Raw genomic sequence first — 11,342 nt, forward strand, 5'->3', positions numbered from 1 at the left:
TCAAAATTATCTTTTCAATTGTATCAATATATGATAAAAGAACCAAATAGAGATTTTAAATGGGCATCTCATGTTAAAAGCATCTTAAATTCAGTCGGTAGACCAGACCTATGGCAGAATCAGGATAGCATAATTAGTAAATCAATCCATAAACAAGTAAAACAAACGCTGATTGATCAATACAAACAGACCTGGTTTGCACAGCTTCGCGAATCTAATAAAGGTAGAACTTATAATAGTTTTAAAGACACCCATGCTTTCGAGAATTACTTTAAGATATTAGATAACAACGATTCTCTAATCTTGTTTAAATACAGAACGGCCAACTTCAAACTCCCGGTTGAACGTCTGCGTTACGAAGCGATTCCATACGAGGACAGAAAATGTTATCTCTGTAGTGGAAATCAAGTCGGTTCTGAGTCACATTACTTGCTCCAATGTGATTTTTTCTCTCATCGGAGAGAACAATTTTTAACTGCGTCAGAACTAAGTGGTACACCACATTTAACTTTGAAGCTGTGTTTAGCATCTGAGAATACAATTACACTCAAACACTTGTGTAAATTTTTAAAAATAATTATGGAAAAATTCAACTAATTGTATCACTTATACCACTATAAATGTGTAAATTCTATCATCTTACTTTGTATAGCACTAATACCACTATATATGTACTTGAAATTTTTGTCACTAGACAATCACAGCGGTAACTTGACCTTATTAACTCGGAAGATATTTGTTCTTTCTTCCTTTTCATAATTAAATTTATTATAGAGAAAGTTTCTTTTTTTACCCAGATTTTGCAAGTAATAACAACTTTCTCGTGCTAGGAATTAGTCCTATTTTCAGCCTGTGTACTATTATGAAACCTACTTGATGATAAATAAATTTTACACAATCTACATCAATGAAACTATTTTAAGAAATTTGTGTGTACTACGATATTTTATGAATGGAGCGTGTTTATATTGTGCAAGCGCCGCTTATACAATGTTTATATAGCGGTTTATTTTTAGAATGACTGTTGCTAAATTAATAAAGGAACTATTTTCGAGTTATAAGGCCAAAACCAAAGAGCGTAGCTGAGACTCACTATCTGTAATAGCTGTCTCTCCCCCTTGTACCATATACAGTCAGTACTTAGTAATTAACTCTCCGGTTTGTTATAGTATACAGTATATATGTAGCAATAACATTTTTCTTTTTAGTCACTCTCTTGTACTGGAAAATTTCAATGTTGAACTTGCAAATGTTTCTTTGTTATACCCCATGTTGTATTCTGTGTGATACCTGGGTGAAAATAAAGATATGTTCTGTTCTGTTCTGTTCTGCCAATAGCTTGAAACCTGGAGGTCGCAAGAGATCGTAACCGTTCAGTGTTTGTTTGTTTCTTTGTTTGTTGGTTTTCTTGTTGTTGTTTGTTTGTTTTTTTTTTTTTTTTTTGTTTTTTTTTTTCTCTCACAAATTTCAACAAACACTTTGTACATGTACATTTTTATCCAATATTTCCTTCATTGTATTTTTTCTTCTATTTTTATCTCCTTTTTTTCATTTCTCATTTTTTAAATATATTTTTATGTTATTTTTTATTCACAGTTCATTTCACTACATTACAAATTTCATAAATATAAATTACAATTAGCTAAATTCAACATTCAGTGGCGTTCGCGGTGTCGGAACTGCTGTCATCGGAGTCATATAAATCATATAAACAATTAAAAATAAAAAATAAAAATGTTCTTGCTAATGGACTTGAACCAGCAATTTTTCGCATACGAGCCATGCCCTGTAACCACTGAGCCAAAGATGCGAGTGCGTGTTTCACTTACAATACTAATAATGATATTTAGACACTTAACCAAAATTTCTTTCCGTAAAACATACGGATAGCTCCGAAGTTGGGCCAATTATTATAATATAGAATGCACATGCGTATAATGTATGCCCATTTAACATGTAAAAAAATAGCACAATATTGTGTTTTGACATACAGTGTACTGTATATTTATGAGGTACAATATTGTTTATACATCGATCATAATGTTATATTGTCCGTAAGTATTGACTTTGCACTCATAAATATTCCGTATATTTCCGTATATTAATTTGCGGTGTCCGAACCTAAATAAGCTTTATAACCATAGCATATATAATTTCAGAGGTCAACCGAACAGAAAACTCTCGGGATTTTTACGAACCTCTGATGGATGAGAATGATATAATTTTTAACTGTGCACGTTAGCCGTGCGGACAAAGCGTTAAGCTGTCCATCTCAGAGTTGTGGGTTCGAGTCCTACGTCTGACCATATCCATTTTTCCAAATTTCATATGCAAACTTACCACTTATTTGATCAAACTTATAGTTATTTTTTATTTGATCAAAACTTATAGTTATTTTTATCGTTAATTTATTGAAATTTATCATATTTAATCGTTGTAGAATGAATGAATAAAATTTGTTTAAAAAGTATCTTAGGTAAAAAGACAAATTACTTTCACCAGCGTTTTCAGAAAATGAATGCTACAAGACAAAACAATTAAATCCGATGAAATATGATATATAAAACAATGTAAGAATAAAAGCAATGTCGATAACATTACATCAAATTAAAAATGATTTGAGTGACTCGAGCCAGTGATAACGTGCGTGGAAGTCAACGCCACCGTATCATTGGTTAACTGTTGCTGTCATTGGTTACTTTAGTAATATAGATATTTTAGGATAAAAATATTGCGTAAAACGAGAACGCCTGGAAATATTGGCGTAGATTGATGAGTGCCAGATCAATACTTATGGACAATAGTCCTGTAGAGAAAATTAGGTGCCTTCCAGTAGGGGACCTTGTAATGCATGGCAATAATTTATTCACTTGTTTGACTAATTGCTGGTAAAGAAGTATAGCTTGAATGTAACAAATCGTTCTGTAAAGATTTCAAGTACAGTTCAATGTAGAACGCCTTGCCCGGGTAGAAGATAGTATGAAATTTGAATTTAAATATGCTACAATATACTTTGGTGCTCCTAATAAAACTGTGTAAAGTGTACAGATGAAATCTTGACTTGTAAGCTTTGATTTACAAATTATTGGGCAATGTTTTGTTTAAAGAGTAGGGGCTGATTTTGATTATTATTAAAGCAAACAGGTATATACATATTATAGTGTAAAATAACAGTTGCAAACATAAAAATTGTAAAAGTTGTGAATAAAAATCAAATAAGGTTCAGATTTTATGATATATGCCTATTTGTTTCAAAAACAAGCTCCCCTAAAAGACAAATTAGTAACGCCCTCAATATGTGGTAAATGCTTCACTATGGAATCCCCAACAATGAGAACTTTATGGATTTTGTGACAGTCTGCAAAGAAAAAACAAGTATTAGAAACATGCAAAAGTCATCATAACATTAAAATAAATAATTATAAAGACAATATGAGTAAAACAATTAAATAGTTCTGGCAATACTTTCGAACTGAGTTTGAATCTCAGTTTATTGTCAAGTATACACTGAACATGCCTAAATAATTATTCAGACTATCAGAGGAAATAATGTAAAACTATATATACACTTTTATAATCTAATTTATACTTAAACAAACAACATAACACAAATGGGTATACAATCTGAAAAGTCTCAAAACATGATAAACTGAACCATGTGATCCTACCCAGTGATGTCAAAACTGCCACTGTAAGTAGGATCGTCTCCCCTCCTTAAGGTCGAAGACAAACACACGTATCATGAAATTAAGACTCAACATTTTGAAAGCCCATCTGCTTCAAAATGCCTCTCTGTAAGTTGCTAGATATAAACTTAGACACTCTAAACTTGTCTGACAAAGTAAATTCTAGGTACTTTGTGTAACAATCAGATTTCCAGTCCCCCAAATTTTGAATAATGTCAGCTGGTAAATTCAAACGAAAGGCTAACGTTGTAAAACCACGACGAAAACTATGAGTCGAGTACTTGGAAGGATCCAGGCCTATCTGTGAAATTGCCAAACGTAACTGTTTCAAGAACATACGATATGAAACAAATCTGCCAGATTTCAAAACAAACAGTGGCGAGGAATGAGACCTAGAAATCAAGAAAAGCATGTTATTATAAGCTGTAACTGGACACAATGGTGAGTGAGGAATAGGTGCCAGAGGAAATTGAAGCACTCTTTCACCTTGCTGAATGGTCTTGGGCCACTTTATTGTTACCAACAGTCCTAACTCGGATTGTATAACATCCCCACTGAGTAAAAATTTTGGATTTATCAAATCATGTCTCGAATTGGGTACTAAATTTGATTTTCTGGCCAAAAGAAAAAAGGCGAAAAAGAAAAGACACCAGTAAACATAACTATCAGCCTTTGTAAATTCTAAAACTTTATGAATCTGTAACAGAATACATGGAAAATTGGCTCTGCTCGCTTCACCATATGACACTTTGATTTTGCAATGCCTTTTAAGGATAAATTTAATAAAAATTTATTAATTTGCTCTGTTTTAGCCCCTAAGATTAGATCCATGTTTCTAACTCCACTGATGTAATTTTTAATTGAGTCGACAGATTTAAATGTCCTACTCAAAAATTGATCATATAATTGTAATGTTAATGTATCAACTGGTATAGCACATAATTTAAAATAAGTACAAAACAATAAAAAGGATTTCCATTGTATATTTATTTTTTTTTCTGGATCCTTCTGCATAAGCATTCGGGTTTGAGTAAGCAAGTTCATCTTTTAATTCTTTAATCTGGGTCTCTGAAATTTAAATTTGATTACCAATTATTTAAAAACTGGAAATCTGAGTATTGAACAACATGTTCCTGTAACCTGAAATCTTTGACCGTAGAGTGAAAGATTTGTTTATACTTGTCATCCTCATCTTGATAAACAATCTGAAATACGGTTCTCCTCTGAACAAATATGTTGAGCACGAATTTCAAACTCTTTAACTGCTGCTATAAAGCAAATTTCTCTCAAACATGACTGAAGAAAGGTACATTTGGATTTACCAGTGTTGAGTGTAATGCACCCTGACTGATTGTCACATAGGACCACTATTCGATGATGTTTAAACTTTTCACCCCATAGATGTAGACAAACTACCAAGGCTAACATCTCCAGAGCACCTATGTGTAATTTTTTGTCCAAGATACTGCTTGGAAATTGAGTATGGAAAAATTTTCCAGAAACCCCCGCAGCCATCTAAACATCATTCTCATCCATCAGAGGTTCGTCAAAATCCCGAGACGAACCTCTGATTTATTTCCATCGTTTACTTGGTGAGCATGCGCACTCGTAATTACTATCGGGAGTGGTTTCAGCCAATCATTGTTCGCCATTATTTGGAACTCCGAATTGAAACTTCAAAAAATATGTAAACAAGATACTTGCTTACGATGGATAAAGGCTGTATTCCATGATTGCGATAAATAAAGATTTATTCCTGTAATTTGACGTTAAGAGATTTACACCAAGAAATAATAATATTCGTCGTAAATGGACATCGTATTCCCTCGATAATATGGAAAGGACGCGGTCACGCTTTTCACGGACGATTTTGATTGGTTCGCTACGATTTGTCGCGAAACGACGCTGATTGGCTGAAACGTTTTATCTGTAATGTAACCAAACCATAAATATCGGCGAAATGTGCCAGAGGTTCATCCGGGGAACCACGGTAGACCTCTGGTATGCGAGAATGTCTAAACATGCATCAGAGGAGAAAATTTGATCAGGCTCTGACCACTCACCTAATGATAACATGGAAACTCCATTGTACAGTGGTAGGAAAGTATCCCACCAAAGTAAATCTTTCCTTACTTCAGCTGGAATTAACACCTGCTTTGACCTTTCCATATTGTACAATTCTTTCAACCAATTTAGTAACCTGGATACAAATACCCTACTTGGTTTGACGCAAGCACCAATGAAATTGAGTTTACCAAGCAATTGCTGAACTTCCTTTAAATTGGCTGAATCCTTACGTAACCAAGATTTAATTAGGCCTGTAATTTCATGTAGTCTCTGTGGGGTTATTTCCATTGTCATTGTGATAGAGTTGAATAAAAGACCAAGAAATGACATAATCTGACAAGGGGGGGCAACTCTTATTAACAGATTCCTTTATACCTGCTCTCTCTAATACTTAAAAATTATATCATTCTCATCCATCAGAGGTTCGTAAAAATCCCGAATGTTTTCTGTTCAGCTAACTTCTGAAATTATATATGCTATGGTTATAAAGCTTATTTAGGTTCGGACACAGAAAATTAATTTACGGAAATATATGGAATATTCATGAGTGCAAAGTCAATACTTACGGACAATATCCATTTTTCCAAGTTTCATATGCAAACTTACCACTTATTTGATCAAACATAGTTATTTTTTATTTGATCAAAACTTATAGGTATTTTTATCGTTAATTTATTGAAATTTATCATATTTAACCGTTGTAGAATGAATGAATAAAATTTGTTTAAAAAGTATCTTAGGTAAAAAGACAAATTACTTTTCACCAGCGTTTTCAGAAAATGAATGCTACAAGACAAAACAATTAAATCCGATGAAATATGATATATAAAACAATGTAAGAATAAAAGCAATGTCGATAACATTACATCAAATTAAAAATGATTTGAGTGACTCGAGCCAGTGATAACGTGCGTGGAAGTCAACGCCACCGTATCATTGGTTAACTGTTGCTGTCATTGGTTACTTTAGTAATATAGATATTTTAGGATAAAAATATTGCGTAAAACGAGAACGCCTGGAAATATTGGCGTAGATTCATGAGTGCCAGATCAATACTTATGGACAATTGTCCTGTAGAAAAATTAGGTGCCTTCCAGTAGGGGTCCTTGTAATGCATGGCAATAATTTATTCACTTGTTTGACTAATTGCTGGTAAAGAAGTATAGCTTGAATGTAACAAATCGTTCTGTAAAGATTTCAAGTACAGTTCAATGTAGAACGCCTTGCCCGGGTAGAAGATAGTATGAAATTTGAATTTAAATATGCTACAATATACTTTGGTGCTCCTAATAAAACTGTGTAAAGTGTACAGATGAAATCTTGACTTGTATGCTTTGATTTACAAATTATTGGGCAATGTTTTGTTTAAAGAGTAGGGGCTGATTTTGATTATTATTAAAGCAAACAGGTATATACATATTAAAGTGTAAAATAACAGTTGCAAACATAAAAATTGTAAAAGCTGTGAATAAAAATCAAATAAGGTTCAGATTTTATGATATATGTCTATTTGTTTCAAAAATTGCAAAATTTTGTCGGCAGGAATTTGTTCAAACAACTCTTTTAACGATTCAACATTATAGTATGAATTGCGCTTTGGATCGAAGTCAACACAGTTGATTAAAATATGTTAAATAGAAAGCGGTGTTTGACATGGTACACATTCAGGTTGATCTTCATTGTACAGCCCTGCAAACAGATCTATTTCCTTGGTGCCATTCACCTAAAGTAGGTTTAATTTCACGAAGTTTATTGAACGAAGCATTGTTCCATGAAGACTGCCATTTCGTTAAAATGTATTTGTTATTTGACCTAAATCAGTATATGGTAATTTCAATTTAGATTGATTTAATGAAAGTGATTTCTTTGCTGCGGTATCAGCATCTTCATTTCCATAAATACCAACATGACTAGGAATCCAACAGAATATGATGGACTTTTTATATGAACCCTGAGAAGAATATTCTGAAATAGCGAATTTTCTGTATTACGGTTGTGTATTGATTGTAATACAGAAAGTGAGTCGGAAAAGATGATAAACTTTTCTTCATTATATTCTGAAGTAAAATTAAGGGCCAAATCAATAGCTTTTGCCTCGGCTGAAAAAAATATAGCGTTATTTGGCAAACGTAAATTTGATTGGTGCAGATGGCTAACGGCAGCACATCCAACCGTTGAATCATCTTTTGAACCATCTGTATAAATTGGAAAATGATCTTTGTAAGTCGACTTCATTTCGTTATATTTGAACTTGAATATTTCAGGGTTTGTTTCAGACTTTTTCAAGGCGGTTTTCATATCAAAAAGAACTATTGGAGAATTAAGAATCCTTGGTGGTGTATTCAGAACTAAATTTTCTTTTATATCATCAAATTCAAAATCAGTTTCCTTCATAGAATTGCTGATGCGAAATTCAGAAGTTTTAATTTGTTTTGGTTGTCTGTCATACGAATCGTGGTACTTGGGTTTAAATATGATTTTATGAGCAGGTTTGGATTTTTTGGCAGCTACCCTCAGAGCATATTGCAATGACAGTTTTTCACGTCTCGTGTAAAGGGAGGGTTCGTTTGCTTCGACATACAAACTTTCAACAGGCGATGTTTAAATTGCACCAAGAGCAATACGAAGACCTTGATTATGGATAGTATCCAACATTTGTAAAAACGATTTCCTGGCTGAACCATAAACAACACAACCGTAGTCTAGCTTGGATCTAATCAAAGCTCTTTAAAGTCTTAACAAAACCTTGTGATATGCTCCCCAATCAGTATTTGAAATTACTTTTAAAAGATTCAACGATTTCAAACATTTGGCTTTCAGGTATTTTATGTGTGGTATAAAAGAAAGCTTTTTATCAAAAATAACACCAAGAAATTTTGCTTCGTTAACAACGGGTATTTTGTACCAATTAGAAAAAGCTCAGGGTCACAATATTGTTTCTGTAATTGACAAAAGTGGACACACTGAGATTTTGATTGGGAAAATTTAAAACCATTTTCCATGACCCAAGTTTGAACTTTATTTAAACACTGCTGTAATTGGCGTTCAATCGTACGCATATTTTTTGAACGATAACATATCAAAAATCATCTACATATAATGAACAATCTGTCCCTGGTAACAAACATTTCACTATATTGTTAATTTTGATGCTAAAAAGTGTAACAGATAAAATAGAACCTTGTGGAACTCCCTGTTCTTGCTCAAATGAGTCAGACAGGTTTGAACCAACGCGTACTTTAAAATTGCGATCAGATAAAAATTGTGATATAAATGTTGGAAGACGACCTTTCAAACCTAAGTCATTAAGATCATTCATAACACCATACTTCCATGTAGGGCCATAAGCTTTTACCAAATCGAAAAAGACAGACACTAAATGCTCTTTTTTAACAAATGCATCACGAATAAAATTTTCCACTCGAAGAAGATGATCAGTTGTGCTGCGCTGCTTGCGAAAACAACTTTGAAAGTTAGTAATTAGGCCTTGAGATTCAAAATACCAAACTAGTCTAGAATTGATCATACGTTCTAGAGTTTTACATAAACAATTAGTAAGGGCAATCGGTCTGTAATTACTGGGGTTAGTGCTATCTTTCCCGGGTTTGGTATTAGAATAACTATAGCTTCTCTCCAGGAATCTGGAAAAATGCCAGTTTTCCATGTAATATTATAAATTTCAAGTAGGAGGTCTAATGATTCTTGTGGTAAATGTTTTAAAAGTTGATAATTTGGTCTGGGCCAGCTGCAGTATCATGATATTTGTTTAAAGAGTCAAGCAGTTCTGTGAGCGAAAAAAGGTTTATTATAATCTTCATCATTATTTGAATCAAAATTTAAAGGTTTACTTTCTTTATTTGATTTATTGTTTTGAAACCTTTTATCATAATTGTCTGATGAAGAGTTTTTTGAAAAGTTTCACCAAGTGTATTGGCAATATCCTCCTTGGTAGATGCAAGAAACTGGTCTGATTTTGTAAGATGGGAAACATTTAAAGTTTTTCCTTTTCCACTTATTTTACGAATCATTTCCAGACTTTTTTAACCGATGACCTAGAATTAAGTTTGGAAACGCATGAATGCCATAATCTTTTCTTTGCTTGTTTTGTAGTTCTGCGAGCTTTTGCTCTCAGAATCTTAACTGATTGAAGATTTTCTTTTGTCGGCCGTACATTGAATTTTTTAATGGCCGCTCTACGTTTTCGAACATCGGTCTTACAATCATCATTATACCAAGGCCTATTTTTATGTTTACCATTTCTTGAAGTTTTAGGAATGGACTTGTCAGCAATATCGGACAAAATCACCGAAACCGATCAATATGATCATAAAAAATTGTAAAATTCTCCAAAGTCAAATCACCTTTACATAACGTTTGAAATTGCTTCCAATCAGCTTTATTAAATTTGAAATATGAAGGGTGGTCTGAAGGCAGATTAGAAGTTTTTGAAATAATAATTGGAAAATGGTCACTGCCATGCAAGTCATCCAGTACTTTCCATTCAAAATCAAGAAAGATGTTCAGTTGACAAATTGTCAAATCAAGCGAAGAAAAGTTACCTGTTGCAGGATGAAGATACGTTTTGGACTTATCATTTAATAAACAGAGGGCATTTCTTTCAATAAAAATTTCAATAATTTGACCTCTAGTGTTGCTGCCCGAACCGCCCCAAAATTCATGATGACCATTAAAATCTCCCATAAGCAGAAATGGTTGTGGTAATTGTTTTATAAGATCATCAAGATCTTCAAGATTTAGTTTAAACTTGGGAGGTATATAAATCGAACAGATAGTAATTGGTCGATGCAATATAACGTTTATTGCAACTGATTGAATACTTGTATTTAAAACAATTTGTCTGTGCGGGCATGCATTATTGATAATAATAGATGTGCCACCAGAAGCTCTATCAGTGTGAGTATTAATGAATTTATACACTGAATAATTTTTGAAAGCTATTTTGTCCGTTTCCTTTAAAAATGTTTCCCTAAGGCACATAAGTGAAGGATCATATTTTGAAGAGGAGAATTTCATTATAATTTGCTTTAAGTCCACGGCAATTCCACTGGATAATTTTACTTGCCATTTACAATGGTAAACAAAAATTGAGCGACTGGAAATTTAAAGAAGTATTAGTGTTGCATTGACTCGGGAGGGAACCTTTTGATCTTCCCCTCCTTTGTGCTAGTTAAACTGGGCGGAGCAGATAATGGCGGATCGTTATCATCCTCCCCCTGTCAACCGGTTCATATCAAGAGGGAACCGGTTGGGGGTTTGTATTGGATCATTTGATTCCTTTCCAAACCCATCAGTTTTCTAATCAATTTTTTGTCTGGGTGTTTGACTCACCCCACGTTGATTAGAATTCAAATTAACATTTTGCTTCGACGATTGCAAATTTGCGTAGTTTGGAATATTTTGTACAGCTGGTTTCAGCCTTGGTTTAGCAGCTGCATTTTAAACTACTGGTTTCTGAACAGGTTTTGCTGCAACATTTGGCTTTTCGGTTCGAACATCTGGGACACGCACAGAATCAGTTTGCATAAACGCATCAATACATTGAGTTGATTTGTTTGAGTTAGATTTTGT

This window comes from Mercenaria mercenaria, chromosome 4, assembly GCF_021730395.1.
Source record: "Mercenaria mercenaria strain notata chromosome 4, MADL_Memer_1, whole genome shotgun sequence".
In the NCBI taxonomy this organism is placed as follows: Eukaryota; Metazoa; Mollusca; class Bivalvia; order Venerida; family Veneridae; genus Mercenaria; species Mercenaria mercenaria.